Raw genomic sequence first — 19,324 nt, forward strand, 5'->3', positions numbered from 1 at the left:
CGGTGCGTCACCGTCGCACGTCCCAGCAGCACTCGACACTGCTTCTTCTCTCCCGCGTTCCGTTGTTCCTCCACTTCGTCTCTCTCTCTCTCGCATGTTCCCTGTGATGAAGACGATGGAAAGCGCCGGGGCTGAACTTCAGCCGCTGAAGCCTTGCCAGTTAAGGTGTAAGAGTCGCAAACGGGGCAACGAGGTGGTCCAGGGATGATATGGTTGAGGTGCTCGGCCTGAACAAGCTTCAAGGGGCCAACCACGCCTTTGTCGACGCCATGATATGGCGTAATTGGTATCTTCTGATATTAATATATTCCCTTTATCGAAAAAATGATATGGTTTGCTCCTGGGTGCCATTCCGGACAGCAGTCCTCACCGATGCCTACCTCTTCATGCTGCAGGTCAGGTCCCTGAGCCTACATGGTGTGACACTATCTCGAAACTTCAGGTGAGTAATTATCTCTCCATCCATTGTTTACTTCATCTCTGGACCGTGGTCCCATATGTAAATTTCTTCTATTTGGCCGCAGATTGCAGCGGTAGTTGTTTTGGATGGGTTGCTGAGGCATCCCTCCACCTAGCTTATTTTTTGTTGTAATTTTGAGTCTCGCTTGAGATGTTTGAGTGTCTAAGGCATATGATGGTAGACATTTTTTAATGGTTTTCTTTCTGGTGATTTGTTTTCCTGAAATGCATGGGATTCATGTCAGAGTTACAGTTTGTTTTTGTCATTTACATAGCTACTATATGCCTGCCAGTAGTAAATGTTTTGCAAGTGTGAGTATTCTCCCGTTCCCAACCAGTGAAAAGATTCTATTGCCTAGATTCTTTAGGGAAAGATGAAATAAAGCTCTAATTGATTTAGTGATTTGGTTGTGGCCGTTCTGGATTTGTACCTTTTACACTTCAGGTTTCATAATTCAGCAGGCTGAATGCTGTTCCGTTTGATTGAAAATATAGTTTGACACCTAAACTTATCAAATATGGTTTGACCTTCTATCTTTTCCTGTTTTTGTGTTAGATTTGGTGCAGATCCGATGGAGCGCCCACTACCAAGGCCAAGGTACGGTGTTCATTCATTGGAAGAAAAGATAATAAGAACTTCATATTCAGGGGTTACATATTGGCAACCTCTAGCAAGGATTCCACTGAGGCTTTGGCAGAAGCACTATAATTGCAACAGACAACTCCATCCCATCTAACATGGATACCTCGAGGCCTTCCTCCATCTGCAGGTGTTCCTTTCAATCGGCTGATCCTTCGACCATACAAGCTCTTGCTTAAATGAGCCTGAGGTGCAACTCAACTTTTGTGTAAATTGATGGTTTTAAGCAGTTCATCTTGAGTTTATTTGTTTGTTTAACATGAAAATAGGTTCAGTAAATTTACTTCTGAAAAAAATTGCATATTTGTGCTGGTTTCAATAGAGGTAGTTTTTTGCTGAAAGAGATCTTTACTTCCTCATTACAACCCACAAGGCATCTGTGCAGTTCTAAAAAATACTAAATATCATAGGTTCACTCTTATTATGCTTCCAGGCATCCAACAAACCAAGATAGCGATGCAACAGAGCAACCAACTGAAACCACACCCGTGGCTGATATCTCTTATCACTTATAATTGTTTGTTCTTCTTTGGTATGGATTTATTATAGTTTTCTTTCCGTGAAGATCTCATTTTGTACTATTCCAAAATTTATATTTCGTATGGAGGGCACATCTAAATTCAGTTGATGGGTTTATAGTATTTTGCAAAAGCTAAGCCCAGGTGATTTTTCTTCAATAAACTGTTTTTCCTTGAGTACATGATCTGGTGTTTCTATATTTATTCAGGTATCTATGTTGTTTAGTTTCCAGTTTTTTAAATGTTGTCAAATCATTAGCTAAAATAGCTAGCTGCTAGACCGAGATTGCATGTCAATAGACTTCATCCATAACACTCTTTTCTTACTTAATACAGTACTACAGAAGTCATAGCACACATGTACTTCCCTATGAGCAGTTTGGCAATGTAATAGGGACATATATTAATCTGCATTTGCTTTGCCCTGCTCTCCCAAACAGTCTGCTGTTTTTAGGAACCAATCTGCAGGTTCACAACTTCACATGTACATGGATACGCATTTGAGTGTTTGACCATTGTCTTGCTCAATTGTGGCAATTGTTGGCCATTTTTTCCCTTCTGATTTATCAATTTGAGCATTTCATCTTACATCGAGAGATCTCTCAAGTGCTTTAATATCTCAGTGTTTTTCATACGTCTTCCTAATGTCGACAACTAGGTATGTAAATTTCCAAAATAAAATGTTAAGGGTGTTAGATGTATATATATGTATATTGTAGTTTCTCCATATGTTAGGGGCCGGGCTTTCTACATATGTGCACCTGTACATGTACTATATATTGTGGCATTTGGCCCCCTGGTAATACAACAAGTATATTGCCCTAACATGGTATCAGAGCAAATATTGATCCTCTAGTTCCCCCGGCCGATGTTGCTTGTTCAATCTCCCGTCCGTCGCCCGATTCCTCTACTCCAATCTCTCATCCCGCTGGACGGCCAGGCCCGACCTGCTCCAGCTCGCTCCCGCTCGCCGCCCGGCCTCGTCGCCCGATTCCTCGCTCGGGAGGCCGATTCCGCCCGGCCTCGTCGCCCGATTCCGCCCGCTCGTGAGGCCGATTCGATCCGCCCAGGGTCCCTGCTCCGCCCGATCTCTCCCCGCGCGGGGCTGCCCATGCTCCGCCTGATCTCTCCCCCGCGCGTGGCGCCCTGCCTGCTCCCGCGCCGCCGGCTTCACTCCACGCCCTGCCTGCTCCCGCCTGCTCCCGCGTCGCCGGCTTCACTCCCGATCGACGCCTGATCCGATCGATCTGCGGCTGCGCCGATCTCCGATCTCGGCCGCTAGCTTCGCTCCCGATTGGGCCCATTCCTCGACCAGCAATTGATTTCAATCTGAGGTAAAAAAAAGCAAAAAAAAGAGAGAGAGAGAGCTATGTCTTCCTCGGGCTATGTTGCGATTCCTCGCTGCCCGGTGATCTTTGATGGCGCGAATTACCCTGATTTCGCTGCCTTCATGCGCGTCCACATGCGCGGTCTTCGCCTTTGGGGTGTGCTTTTGTTACCCACCAAAACCCACCGGCGAGCAGCGACGGGTAACACCGTAGAGCCGGGAGGCTCCCAGGACTGCTGGTGGGCCCTGGTCCCTCTGGCGACGGCCCGCAATCCTCCTGGTACGCACGTCCGATGCTGGTGCAAGGGCGTGCCACCTGACCTATACCTGGTCAGGAAGGTGATGGATTGCTTCGACTTAGTTTCCTGCAAGGCAAACACGCAAACATTAAATACGAGCCCCGATCGGCTCTTAGGTTGCTCTGTGGATCGGCTCTAAGAGCCGATTACCCCATGGAACACGTTGGATTTTACATTAACATGGGGGTCCTGCTTGATCAATATCAAGCTAAACTAATCTACAATAGTCTAGGGTTCTCACCGCATAACCGGAACATCCTACGCGTAGTTGAGCCTAGCAGATACGTAAGATGATGGAAAACCAGCCCTAAAGAGGCCTAAAAACCAACATGAAGTTGATCCCCGGAACAATCCCTCTCGGACTTCATAAACCACACCTTACGCACTACCGGATCGTTCAACCCGTTTATAAGGCCTAACCATGCGGATATCAAATCAATCCTTGAAGAACAAGGAACAACTATAACGGATTAGATCTACTAGACAAAGAATAAGCAAGATGCTGCCCTTACACCTAGGATAGGTGTAATGGGCAGCTAGATATCGAGGGGTAGCGTAGCTAAACAAGTACATCGTGAAAGCATTGACGTTAGCCCCAAAACACCTAAGATAAGGGTGTTGCTCGCCATCAAAAAGGCTTCAGCACGAGCAACACCAAAAACGAATAAACTGATACTGCCTAGATCGCATGATGCGATCTAGGCAGCATGTTGCTTACCCGGGAGAAACCCTCGAAACAAGGGGTGGCGGTGCGCCTAGATTGATTTGTTGTGAACGTGATCGTCCTCCTTTCTCAATAACCCTAGATACATATTTATAGTCCGTAGACTTTCTAACTTGGGAATAATCCCAACCGTGCACGAGCTAAACTCTATCTTTTAATCCTAACCGACACGTATCCTACTATAATTTACAGATACACGGGCAATCTAGCCAAAACTCTTGTACAAGGCCGACTCATGCATATTTCTCGTGTATATTCTCCAAGCCCATCTCAATCACGGCCCACCTCCTGACTTGGTTAAAATCTGGTGATAACACATGCCCCCCTGGTTTTGGCAATGATAATTCCAAAACCACTCTGTTTTTCTTCGTAGGGTCATGTCATGGCAGAGCAGAACCGTTGCAGTATCCTTCATCATGATGCCTTGCCTTCTCAACTTCTCTGCACGATTTGACAGTTTTTTGGCACCACTTCCTCGAAAACTGCTGTGGCATTAAATCTCCCCTATCTCCCCTTTATTTAACCGCGCCGAACAGTTCGCCTCTTCATCCTCTTGCTCTGTACTAGCCATCGGCACAAAAAAAACCCCTTCCTCTGTAGCAATGTCTTCCTCTTCCTCCTCCTCCGCCTCATCGGGTCTTTCTTTCCAGTCCTCCTCTTCCTCCTCTCGTGAGCCTACGCCGGAGTGGGGCTCGCTGGCGGCGCACGACATCCTCGCCCAGAGGAATGGGACCAGGAGTCCCATGACTCCTTCGTCTGGTCTGAGGATGACAAATCCTTGACCGACGGAGACGACGACCTCCAATTCCTCGCCGATGGGGAGTCGGAGGCGGAGAGCGAGGACGACCGCTTCTCCTGGGATGACTTCACCTCCTCCGACGAGGAGGAAGAAGAGGAGGACGACGATTCCCTCGAGGACTACCCGCCGGCGAAGCGCTTCCGTGCTGGGTCGGATGACGACGACGACGGCGACGATGACGAGGAGGAGGAGGCTCCCATCGAGGGCTACGGGAGCAGCGACGAGGATCCCCCGGCAGCAGTGCCGACGACAGCTTCGACGGCGACGACAAGGGCAGCGACGGCCCATAGAGTAGCCTCTACTAGTATAGGACTAGTAGTAGTAGTAGATTGGTCAATAGACCTCTCTTTTGTTCTTCCTCCCTTGAGCAATCGGCTCTTTCTCTGTAAGAAATCCCTTCTATTAATGAAGAAAATGTTCCTATGTCGATTTTGCTTTCGCATCAATTTCGCCAATTGCCAAAGTAAGTCAATGCGCAAAGAGCCGATGGCAGCGCATCGGCCTTTCCCATAAAACGTGATTCATGCCAAATTGCCGATTCAGTTGCCTATTCACACGATAATCTGCAACCTTCGCCTGAGAGAATAGACTCAGATCCCCCAAATTGCCGTCCAAACAGGTCCAATTCGCGTCCATGCAATCCTTAGATTTCAACCGCATAGGTTCAACCCTTCAGCGAATCCAATAGGAGAATCATCCCAATGCCACGGTCTCTGGCCTGAAAATAATCTGTTAACCGCTCATTTGAGCTTGTTCCTCTAGAGTCGATGGCTGCGCATCGGCTTTTTAGTCTGAAGTCGATGTCTGTGCATCGGCTGTACTTGTTTTGCATATTTCCTAAAGTCGATGTCCGTACATCGGCTATGACTTGGATGTGAAAAAAAAAATTACAGGCCGATTTTATGCATCGGCCCCCATATTTCACTGTCCATCATCCCACATGCTTGGGAAATATTTCTTGAGATGTTGCCCATTGACAGCTACTGGGAATTTAACCCCGTCCAGTTGCTCGAGCATGTATGCATTACCTTTTAAAACCTGGTCGACTCTGTACGGACCGTGCCAATTAGGAGACCATTTACCATATGCTTTATCCTTAGTTCCTAATGGCAACACAGCTTCCCATACTAAATCACCGGCCTGAAACTCCTTTGCTCTCACCTTCTTATTGTATGCGCGGGCTACCTTGGCTTTGTTCTCTTTAATCTTCTCCAATGACCAAACTCTGAGTTCTGTTAGATCCTCAATAGTATCACTCATCAGGGCCGCATATTCTTCAGATGTTAGATCATTCTGAAACGTAACACGTCTCGATCCAGCCGTAATTTCCCAAGGAAATACGGCTTCTTGTCCATAGACCAGCTGGTATGGCGAGGTTTTTATAGCCCCATGACACGACATGCGATAAGCCCACAGAGCTTCTGACAACACTTCATGCCAACGTCTAGGGTGCTCGTCAATTTTTCTCTTAATCAACTTGATGAGGCTCTGGTTGGACGCTTCAGCCTGCCCATTCGCCTGAGCATAGTATGGAGACGACCGGATCAATTTAATTCCTATGTCATCACAGAACTTTCTGAACTCTTTAGAAATAAAGACCGAACCTCCATCGGTCGTAATAGTCTGGGGAATCCCGAATCTATGAATGACATGTTCTTTCACAAAATTGATAACATCTTCCGATTTTACCTTCTTCATAGGGACGGCCTCCACCCATTTAGTGAAGTAATCTGTAATGGCCAAAATCCACTCGTGGCCCTTGCTCGATGCAGGATGGATTTTGCCGATCATATCCATGCCCCAACCTCGAAATGGCCAAGGCTTGATGATGGGGTTCATTGCTGATGCGGGTACCATCTGCATCTTCCCAAACATCTGACACGCTTGGCATCCCTTATAGTACCTGAAGCAGTCCTCAAGCATGGTGGGCCAAGAAACCACGACCGCCTGATCAGCCACTTCATCTTATGAGCCGATTGGTGAGTTCCACAGGCGCCTTCGTGTACCTCGTGTAAGAGCCGATTCGACTCGGCTGGTCCCAGGCATTTGAGAAGTAATCCCTCCAAAGTCCTGTAGAACATGTCATCTCCTATAAGGACATATTTCATGGCCTTGTACCTTATCCGTTTAGGTGCCCCCCGAGCCGAATCTTTCAAGTAATTGAAGATATCGGCTCTCCAGTCATCCTGTTCCAGGAACTGCACCTGAACATCGCCTTCATCTGTTACGTCCTTGTAGCCTGATGCCACCTGTGCGAGGTTGTTGGCCTCGGTATTTTGTGACCTTGGGATCCAATTAAAGTTTATTTACCTAAATTGTGCCATCAGCTCACGGCATTGCACCCATAATGGAAAAAGTGACTCACTTTCGCACTTGTATTCCTCTGTGAGCTGGGAAATCACCAACTTTGAATCTCCAAAAAGTTCCACCGCTTCTGCCCCGGCTTCCAAAAGCAACTCCATTCCCTTGCGTATTGCCTCATACTCAGCGACATTATTGGTGCAAAGGGTGGATAACCTGATTGAGAAGGAATATGTTTCCCCCCGAGGCGACACGAGTAGAATGCCGATGCCACAACCATCATTACAAGCCGATCCATCGAAGAACATGGCCCATGCACGTACAGATAGTGCTGCTATGTCAGTGTTGATTCGTTCAGCAATCAGATCGGCCAATGCTTGTCCCTTGACTGCCTTCGCAGGCTGATACCGGAGATCAAACTCTGACAACGCAAACATCCATTTGCCGAGTCGGCCTTTCAACACAGGGGCCGACAACATGTGTTTGATGACGTCTGATTTGCATATGATGATAATTTCCGCGTTCAGCAGAACGTGACGAAGCTTGGTGCAGGTAAAGAACAAGCAGAGGCACAACTTCTCGATCTCAGAGTACCTGGTTTCTGCATCCAACATCCTTCTGCTGAGGTAGAACGCGACTTTCTCCAGACCATCATAGACTTGCACCACTACTGAGGCGATGGAAGTGTCGGCTACTGATAGATAGATAAAGAATGGTCTGTCCTGCTGGGGCGGAACTAACACAGGTGGCTTCGTTAGATATTCTTTAATCTCGTCGAACGCTTGCTGTTGCTCTGCCCCCCAGTGAAACTCTTCATCGGCTTTGATTTTTACCAATCCCATGAACGGCTCGATCCGCCCTGATAGGTTGGAGATGAATCTTCTGACGAAATTGATTTTGCCGATGAGACACTGCAGTTCCTTCTTCGTGGTAGGCGGCTTCATTGTGCGCACTGCCTCCTGACTTTTTAGGCCGATCTCAATTCCGCGTTCATGAACCAAGAAGCCCAAGAATTGACCGGCCGTCACACCAAAGGCACACTTCTTTGGATTCATTCTTAGTCGGAATTTCCTAGTTCGGTCCAGGATACGTCGCAAATCTTCCAAGTGTCCTTCTACTGAGACAGACTTGACTACCACGTCGTCAATGTAGATCTCCACCAACTTGCCGATCAGATCATGAAATATGTAATTCATGGCTCTTTGGTACGTTGCGCCGGCATTCTTCAATCCAAAAGTCATGACCACATATTCAAACAAGCCCACTGATCCTGGTACTCTGAATGCAGTCTTATGTATATCTTCTGGAGCCATGAAAATCTGGTTGTAGCCGGCATTGCCATCCATGAAACTTAACACCTTATGACCAGCAGCTGCATTGATCAATGCCTCTGCCACAGGCATTGGATATTCATCCTTTGGAGTAGCTCTGTTGAGATCTCGAAAATCTATGGCGACACGCCATCGGCCGTCCTTTTTCTCTACAGGTACGATATTAGAAATCCATTCAGCATACCTACATGGCCTGATGAACCCGGCGGTCAACATTTTCTTGATCTCTTTCTTGACTTCTTCCAGAATTTCGGCCTTCATCTGACGTGCTCGTTGCTGGAATGGCCGAAATCCTTTCTTGAGGGGGAGCCGATGCTCAACTATGCTCCTGTCTAACCTAGGCATCTCTGTGTAATCCCATGCAAAGCAATCTGGGTATTCTTTCAACAGAGCTATCATCAGGCTCCTCAAATGCGGATCTAACTTTTTGCTGATAAAAGTTGGTCGTGGCTTATCCCTAGGACCAATGTCAACCTCTTCTAGCTCATCAGCCGATGTAAACCCATATCCTAGTTTTCCGTCGCCCGCTAGGTCAATACTGAAAACAGGCAAAACGTATGGTGAGGATAATATGGGCCGATTGCTAGAATCAGCCCCCATTTTGATTGCACTGCTCAATGAAGGTTTACAACTTATTCGTGCTCTACTATATCTACGTGACATGCTTGAGTTGAGACCATAGCTTCTTATTTTTTGGGGCCGATCACAAGGATCGGCCTTGTCACGTAAGTCCACAGACTTTGCTCTTACTACACTGTCAGGCCGGTGGATAAGACCAGCCTCACCCCGTTTTTTGTCACCTCGATGCGCTCGCAGCCGTCTAAACTGACTCCAGAGAGTGGCTCTTGGTCTACCGCGTCCCAAATGTTCATGCCAGCCGTTGAGATTTCGGCTGTGTCATCTGCATGGACGACCTCCACTTCATCTCCATCCCACTGTATCAAGCATTGGTGCATTGTGGATGGAATGCAGCAGTTGGCGTGAATCCAATCCCTCCCTAGCAGGACAGCGTAGGTGCTCTTGCTATCGACGATGAAGAATGACGTTGGGATGGTTTTTTGGCCTACTGTCAGATCTACGCTTAGAACACCTTGCGCTTCTGATGCTTGGCCGTTGAAGTCGCTCAATGTGACATTGGTTTTGATCAGATCCGCGCTAGAGCGTCCCAGGCGTTGTAGCATGGAGTACGGCATTATATTGACTGCCGCTCCCGTGTCAACCAGCATCTTGTTGACAGGCTGCCCGTTGATATATCCTTTCACGTACAAGGCCTTCAGATGTCTGTAGCTCCTTTCTCGCGGCTTTTCAAAGACCACTGACCGTGGGCCGCAGTCAAGTTGTGCTACAGATGCCTCTTCTGATCTTGGAGCGCAAAACTTCGACGGAATTATGAACACCATGTTTGTGCCAGCCGATGTCTTATCATCGGCTTTCTTCGGTTCGGGGCGCCATTCTTTCTTCTGTGGACGACCCTCCTCGTCCAGAGTTTGCTGAATTTTCGCGGCCAGATCGGGCCGTGCCTTCCTCAGCATGTGCAGGTATAACCTCTCGGCTTCCTCCAAGCTACGTAGCCGCTGAACCCTGCGCTTTTGAGAGTGACTGAGTCCATCAGGGCACCACCTTGGCCGGTGGTATCTATCTTGTTCTTCTTCTTCTTCGTCTTCTAACTCCTCGAGATCTTCCTCTCGAGAGGACTCAGCTTGTTTGTTCCGATATGGGAGAGGTCCTAGACGTTTGAACACTGACACATCTCCTGCGTCCTTCTTCTTTGGTCTACATTCTGGGCAGCTTTCGATTGTAGGCAATCGGCTCATTCCTGAGTCCCAGCAATGTTTAAAGAAAGGGCAGTCCCAGTGACGGTCCATGTCTTCTTGCTCCCTTGACCTTCCCTTAGCGCGGCGTTCAGATCCTTCGTCGTCTCTATCATACCGACGATACTTTTTGTCATTTATGTTAGGCCGACGAGCTATGTCGTCGGCTGTGTCATACCGCCGGCGTTGGTGATGCTGACGCTCATATTTGTTAAGAAGGTGCTCGGAGAGTGGTCGTTGGTACCACACGCTTCTCACTTGCTCCTCGGTGACGTACTGTTTGTCATCATATCGGGGCCGATCGCGTGAACCGGCCTCCTCCTTGTCCTTGCCACGAGAACGACTGCTCTCTTCTTTGTCCTTGCCAGGGTGGTATACAAGCCCTGTCATGTTAATACTGAACGAGAAATCTGGCTGACGCCTCGTGGGGTAACTATACTCCACCATGTTGACAGCAGGGAACGGTTGCGTGTCCACTTTCATGGCATACTGGCTGAAAATCAGACGGCCTTGTTCTATCGCCATTTGTATCTGCTGACGCAACACTTTGCAGTCACTGGTGGTATGTGTGAACGAATGATGCCACTTGCAGTATGGCCTTCCGTTCATCTCTTGCGCCGTAGGGACTCTATGGCCTTCGGGTAACTTCAGCTGCTTCTCTTTAAGCAAAAGATCGAAAATCTGCTCAGCTTTGCTCACGTCGAAGTCAAACCCTTTTGCAGGACCTTGTGGTTTAACCCACTTGCAGGACACAGGGTTTGCCCCCCGAGCCCATTCAGCCACGGCTACTTCCTGATCTCCTGCCGAGTCTTCATCTTCTTCTACCTCGATCAGGCTTACCGGGCGTTTGAATTTGTCCTGGTACAATTCTGGGTGGCGCTGTTCATATAATGATAGTTTCTGAACCATATGCGCCAGTGAAGTATACTCTGCTTGAGAAGCTATGTCCTTGATCGGCGACGCAAGACCTACCACTGCCAGATCAACGGCTTCTTTCTCATTCAAACGAGCCGAATAGCATCGGTTCCTCACAGTTCTGAAGCGCTGAATGTACTCTGACACTGTCTCTCCACGCCTCTGTCGCACTTGTGCCAAATCGGCAATGCCAGCCTCGGAAGCGTCTGAGTGATATTGTATGTGGAACTGCTCTTCCATCTGCTTCCACGTGCGGATTGAATCTGGTGGCAGCGAGGTGTACCAACCAAAAGCCGATCATGTGAGGGACTGCGCGAAAAATCTCACGCGTAGCTGGTCTGATGCTGAGATCATGCCCAACTGTGCCAAATATCGGCTCACGTGCTCAATTGAGCTAGAGCCTTCTGACCCACTGAACTTTGAGAAATCAGGGAGCCGATACTTGGGCGGCAGTGGTATAAGATCATACTCATTGGGGTACGGCTTAGAATAGCCGATTGCCCTCCTCTTTGGTACCATGCCGAACTGGTCTCTCAAGATTGTAGGATAACGTTGCATAGAAAACAAAAATTTTCCTACCGCGAGAACGCAATCCAAGCCAAGATGCAATCTAGAAGATGGGAGCAACGAGGGGATGATCGAGTCTCACCCTTGAAGAGTTCCAAAGCCTACAAGATGAGGCTCTTGTTGCTGCGGTAGACGTTCACTTGCCGCTTGCAAAAGCGCGTAGAAGATCTTGATCACGGCGCCACGAACGGGCAGCACCTCCGTACTCGGTCACACGTTCGGTTGTTGATGAAGACGACGTCCACCTCCCCGTTCCAGCGGGCAGCGGAAGTAGTAGCTCCTCTTGAATCCGGCAGCACGACGGCGTGGTGTCGGTGGTGGTGGAGAATCCCGGCGGAGCTTCGCTAAGCGTGCGGGGAAGAAGGAGGAGTGGGGCGGCTAGGGTTTGGGGAGAGGGGGGCGCCGGCCACTATGGGGTGCGGCCACCTTGTGGTGTTTGAGGTGGCCGGCCCCCTCCCCTTGGCCCTCATTATATAGGTGGAACACCCAAGAGTTGGTCTACAAGTCTTCGAATAAGACCCCAAACCAAAACCTTCCATATCACATGAAACCTACCCAAGCTAGGACTCCCACTAGAGGTGGGATTCCCACCTTCCCTTGGGAGGGGGTGGCCGGCCACCATAGGTGGAGTCCACCTGGGACTCCACCCCCTAGGGTTGGCCGGCCATGGTGGTGGAGTCCCTTCGGGACTCCGCCTTCCAAAGTGACTTTCTTCCGGAATATTCTAGAACCTTCTAGCACCTTCCATAAATGCACCGGATCATTTTCAAACTCATAAAATGACTTCCTATATATGAATCTTATTCTCCGGACCATTCCGGAACTCCTCGTGATGTCCGGGATCCCATCCGAGACTTCGAACAATACTTCGAACTCCAATCCATATTCAAGTTCTACCATTTCAACATCAAACCTTAAGTGTGTCACCCTACGGTTCGCGAACTATGTGGACATGGTTGAGAACTCTCTCCGACCAATAACCAATAGCGGGATCTGGAGATCCATAATGGCTCCCACATATTCAACGATAACTTTAGTGATCGAATGAACCATTCACATACGATACCAATTCCCTTTGTCACGCGATATTTTACTTGTCCGAGGTGTGATCATCGGTATCACTCTATACCTTGTTCAACCTTGTCTCCTGACAAGTACTCTTTACTCGTACCGTGGTATGTGGTCTCTTATGAACTTATTCATATGCTTGCAAGACATTAGACGACATTCCACCGAGAGGGCCCAGAGTATATCTATCCGTCATCGGGATGGACAAATCCCACTGTTGATCCATATGCCTCAACTCATACTTTCCGGATACTTAATCCCATCTTTATAACCACCCATTTACGCAGTGGCGTTTGATGTAATCAAAGTATCTTTCCGGTATAAGTGATTTACATGATCTCATGGTCATAAGGACTAGGTAACTATGTAACGAAAGCTTATAGCAAATAACTTAATGACGTGATCTTATGCTACGCTTAATCGGGTGTGTCCATTACATCATTCATATAATGATATAACCTTATTATTAATAACATCCAATGTTCATGATTATGAAACTAATCATCTATTAATCAACAAGCTAGTTAAGAGGCATACTAGGGACTCTTTGTTGTTTACATATCACACATGTATCAATGTTTCGGTTAATACAATTATAGCATGGTATATAAACATTCATCATAAACATAAAGATATATATAATAACCACTTTTATTATTGCCTCTTGGGCATATCTCCAACAGTCTCCCACTTGCACTAGAGTCAGTAATCTAGATTACATTGTAAGGTACCTAACACCCATGGCATTCTGGTGTTGGTCATGCTTTGCCCTAGGGAGAGCTTTAGTCAACGGATCTGCTACATTCAGATCAGTGTGTACTTTGCAAATCTTTACTTCTCCATCTTCGATGTACTCGCGAATCGAATGATAACGCAGCTTGATATGCTTCAGCCTCTTGTGTGACCTTGGTTCTTGTGAAGTGGCGATGGCACCCATGTTGTCACAGTAGATGACTAATGGGTCCAATGCACTAGGAACCACACCGAGCTCTACAATGAACCTCTTCATCCATACCGCTTCTGATGAAGCCTCTGAAGCCGCTATGTACTCCGATTCTGTCGAAGACTTCGCCACCGTGCACTGCTTTGAGCTTGCCCAGCTTACTGCAGCACCATTCAATATAAACACGTACCCAGACTGTGACTTAGAGTCATCAGGATCAGTGTTCCAACTTGCATCGGTGTAACTGGTTACAACGAGCTCTTGGTCACCTCCATAACAAAGAAACATATCATTAGTTCTTTTCAAGTACTTCAGGATATTCTTGACCGCTGTCCAGTGTTCCATTCATGGATCACTTTGATATCTGCTAGTCAAACTGACAGCATGTGCTATATCTGGTCTAGTACATAGCATGGCATACATGATAGAGCCTACTGCCGAGGCATAGGGGATCTGACTCATCCTTTCTCTTTCTTCTGCCGTAGCCGGTCCTTGAGTCTTACTCAAGACCTTGCCTGGTAACATATGTAAAAATCCTTTCTTACTTTCGTCCATTCTAAACTTCTTTAGAATCTTGTCCAGGTATGTACTTTGTGATAGCCCTATTAGGCGTCTTGATCTATCTCTATAAATCTTGATGCCTAATATATACGATGCTTCACCAAGGTCTTTCATTGAAAAACTATAATTCAAATAACCTTTTACACTGCTTAATAGTTCTATATCATTCCCAATCAATAATATGTCATCTACATATAATATCAGGAATGCTACAGAGCTCCCACTCACTTTCTTGTAAATACAGGCCTCTCCATGACACTGTATAAACCCGAAGTCTTTGATCACTTTATCAAAGCGTCGGTTCCAACTTCTCGATGCTTGCTTCAGTCCATAAATTGAACGCTGAAGTTTGCATACTTTGTTAGCATTTTTAGGATCGACAAAACCTTTGGGTTGTACCATATACAACTCTTCCTCAATGTCTCCATTAAGGAACACCGTTTTGACATCAATCTGCCAAATCTCATAATCAAAAAATGCAGCTATTGCTAACAAAATCCTCACAGATTTTAACTTCGCTACAGGTGAGAAAGTCTCATCGTAGTCAACACCTTGAATTTGTCGGAAACCCTTTGCGACAAGTCGAGCTTTATAGACAGTAATATTACCATCAGCATCTGTTTTTCTCTTGAAGATCCATTTATTCTCGACAGCCTTTCGGCTATCAGGTAAGTCTACCAAAGTCCATACTTTGTTATCATACATGGATCCCATTTCGGATTTCATGGCTTCTTGCCATTTGTTGGAATCTGGGCTCATCATCGCTTCTTCATACGTCGCAGGGTCCTCATCATTGTTGTCCACAATCATGACATTTAGACAAGGATCATACCAATCAGGAGTGGCACGTTCCCTTGTCGATCTGCGAGGTTCAGTAGCTATCTCGTTTGAAGTTTCATGATCATTATCATTAACTTCCTCTGTTGTCGGTGTAGGCGGCACAGGAACAACTTCCGGTACTGTGCTACTCTGATCAACTAGTGAAGATTCATTAATCTCATCGAAGTTCTACTTTTCTTCCAAATACTTCTTTAGTGAGAAATTCTTTCTCAAGAAAGGTTCCGTTCTTAGCAACAAAGATTTTGCCTTCGGATCTGTGATAGAAAGTGTACCCTATAGTTTCCTTAGGGTATCCTATGAAGACGCATTTCTCCGCTTTGGGTTCTAGCTTGTCCGGTTGTAACTTCTTTACATAGGCTTCGCAACCCCAAACTTTAAGGAACGACAGCTTAGGTTTCTTGTTAAACCATAATTCATACGGTGTCGTTTCAACGGATTTTGATGGTGTTCTATTTAAAGTGAATGCGGCTGTCTCTAATGCATAACTCCAAAATGATAACGGCAAATCAGTAAGAGACATCATAGAACGAACCATATCTAAGAGAGTTCGATTACGACGTTCGGACACACCGTTATGTTGTGGTGTTCCCGGCGGTGTCAATTGTGAAAGTATTCCGCATTTCTTTAAATGCATGCCAAACTCATAACTCAGATATTCACCTCCGCGATCAGATCGTAGAAATTTGATCTTCTTGTTACGTTGATTTTCTACTTCACTTTGGAATTCCTTAAACTTCTCAAAAGTTTCGGATTTATGTTTCATGAAATAGATATACCCATATCTACTCAGATCATCTGTGAAGGTTAGAACATAACGATAACCACCGCGCGAGGCTACACTCATTGGTCCACACACATCGGTATGTATGATTTCCAATAAGTCTGTAGCTCGCTCCATAATACCAGAGAATGGAGTCTTAGTCATTTTTCCCATTAGACATGCTTCGCATCTATCAAGTGACTCAAAGTCAAGTGATTCAAGTAATCCATCGGTATGGAGTTTCTTCATGCGTTTCACTCCAATATGACCAAGACGACAGTGCCACATATAAGTAGAATTATCATTTAATTTAATTCGCTTAGCATCAATGTTATGTATATGTGTATCACTACTATCGAGATCTAACAGAAATAAGCCATTCTTTTCAGGTGCTCGACCATAAAAGATATTATTCATAAAAATAGAACAACCATTATTCTCAGACTTGAATGAATAACCATCTTGCATTAAACAAGATCCAGATATAATGTTCATGCTCAACGCGGGTACAAAATAACAATTATTTAGGCTTAAAACTAATCCCGAAGGTAGATGTAAAGGAAGTGTGCCGACAGCGATCACATCGACTTTGGATCCATTTCCAACGCGCATCGTCACTTCATCCTTTAGTAGTCTTCGTTTATTCTTTAGTTCCTGTTTCGAGTTACAAATATGAGCAACCGAACCAGAATCAAATACCTGTGTACTAGTACGAGAACCAGTAAGATAAACATCTATAACATGTATATTAGATATACCTTCTTTCTTCTTCTTGACAAGGCCGCTCTTCAGATCCGCCAAATACTTGGAGCAATTACGCTTCCAGTGTCCCTTCTCCTTGCAGTAATAACACTCAGCATCAGGTTTAGTGCCAGTCTTAGGTTTCATAGGAGGCGTGGCAGCTTTCTTGCCACCCTTCTTGAATTTGCCTTTAGACTTGCCCTGTTTCTTGAAACTGGTGGTCTTGTTGACCATCAACACTTGGTGCTCTTTCTTGATCTCAATCTCAGCAGCTTTAAGCATGGAGAAGAGTTCAGGTAACTCTTTGTTCATGTTCTGCATATTGTAGTTCATCACAAAGTTCTTGTAACTAGGTGGCAGTGATTGAAGGATACGATTAATCCCCAGTCTGTTAGGAATAACTATTTCCAAGTCATCGAAGTTTCTTCGCATGCCCGGTCATAACGAGCATGTGCTCACTAACGGAGCTACCTTCTTCCATCATGCAACTGAAGAAGTGTTTCGATGCTTCATAGCATTCCACGGCCGCATGAGTTTCAAAAATAGTCTTCAACTCTTTTATCAACTCATGTGGATCGTGGTGCTCAAAACGTTTTTGAAGATCGACTTCTAGACTGCATAGGATGGCACACTGAACTTGAGAGTACCGAGTTTTCCGAGTCGCGTAAACATTCTTTACTTCATCGGTTTCAGTTTCTGCAGGAGGGTCACCTAGCGGTGCATCAAGCACATATTGCAAATTTCCGCCAGCGAGGAAAATCCTCACATGACGGAACCAGTCGGTGAAGTTTCTACCGTTGCTCTTAAGCTTTTCTTTCTCTAGGAACTGGTTAAAATTTATTGGGGACGCCATATCTACAACATATATTTGCAATAGTTTAGACTAAGTTTATGAAAATTTGAGTTCAAATTTTAATTCAACATAATTAAAAATATAGGTGAACTCCCACTCAAAACAATATCCCTCGAATTGTCTTAGTGATCACACGAACCAAATCCACCACACCTAAGTCCGATCATCACGAGACAAGATGTAATTTCAATGGCGAACACTCAAAGTGTTCATCATATCAATCATATGATTCATGCTCTACCTTTCGGTATCACGTGTTCCGAGACCATGTCTGTACATGCTAGGCTCGTCAAGGCTACCTTAGTATCCGCATGTGCAAAACTAGCTTGCACCCGTTGTATGCACTTGTTGATTCTATCACACCCGATCATCACGAGATGCTTCGAAACGACAAGTCTTGGCAACGGTGCTACTAAGGATGAACACTTTATTATCTTGATATTTCAGTGAGAGGGATCATCTTATAATGCTACCGTCGCGATCTAAGCAAAATAAGATGCATAAAAGGATTAACATCACATGCAGTTCATATGTGATATGATATGGCCCTTTTTGTCTTTGCGCCTTTGATCTTCATCTCCAAAGCACGGACATGATCTCCATCATCATCGGGCATGATCTCCATCATCGTCGGCGTAGCGTCAAGGTCAATGGCGCCGTCTTCATGATTGTTCTCCCATGTAGCAACTATTACAACTTCTTTGAAATACTACTCAACATGAATTTTAAAGACAACCATAAGGCTCCTGCCGGTTGCCACAATACAATAATGATCATCTCATACATATTCATCATCACATTATGGCCATATCACATCACCAAACCCTGCAAAAACAAGTTATACGTCTCTAATTTGGTTTGCATATTTTACGTGGTTTAGGGTTTTCGAGAGAGATCTAATCTACCTACGAACATGACCCACAACGGTGATACTAGTGTTGTCAATAGAAGAGTAAATTGAATCTTCACTATAGTAGGAGAGACAGACACCCGCAAAGCCACTTATGCAATACAAGTTGCATGTCGAGCGTGGAGCAAATCTCATGAACGCGGTCATGTAAAGTTAGCCCGAGCCGCTTCATCCCACTATGCCACAAAGATGCAAAGTACTCAAACTAAAGACAACATAAGCATCAACGCCCACAAACCATTGTGTTCTACTCATGCAACCATCTATGCATAGACACGGCTCTGATACCACTGTAGGATAATGTTGCATAGAAAACAAAAAATTTCCTACCGCGAGAACGCAATCCAAGCCAAGATGCAATCTAGTGTAGGATAACGTTGCATAGAAAACAAAAAATTTCCTACCGCGAGAACGCAATCCAAGCCAAGATGCAATCTAGAAGATGGGAGCAACGAGGGGATGAACGAGACTAACCCTTGAAGAGTTCCAAAGCCTACGAGAGTAGGCTCTCGTTGCTGCGGTAGACGATCACTTGCCGCTTTCAAAAGCGCGTAGAAGATCTTGACGGTGCCACAATCGGGCAGCACCTCCGTACTCGGTCACACGTTCGGTATTGATGACGACGTCCTTCTCCCCGTTCCAGCGGGCAGCAGAAGTAGTAGATCCTCCTCGGAATCCCGGCAGCACGACGGCGTGGTGACGGTGGTGGTGGAGAACTCCGGCAGGGCTTCGCCTATGCGCTGCGGGAGTATTATGTGGAGGAGGAGAGGCTAGGGTTTGGGGAGAGGGGGAGGCTAGGGCGCCGGCCAAGGGCAGCCCTAGGTGGTGCGGCCAAGAGTGGGCAGCCCCCTCCCTCTCCTCCTCATTATATAGGTGGAAATCCCCAAGTGTTGGTATCCAAGTCTTCGAATAAGACCCCAACAATGAAACCTCCCATAGGTGGGAAACCTACTCAAG

This window comes from Lolium perenne, chromosome 4, assembly GCF_019359855.2.
Source record: "Lolium perenne isolate Kyuss_39 chromosome 4, Kyuss_2.0, whole genome shotgun sequence".
NCBI lineage: Eukaryota > Viridiplantae > Streptophyta > Magnoliopsida > Poales > Poaceae > Lolium > Lolium perenne.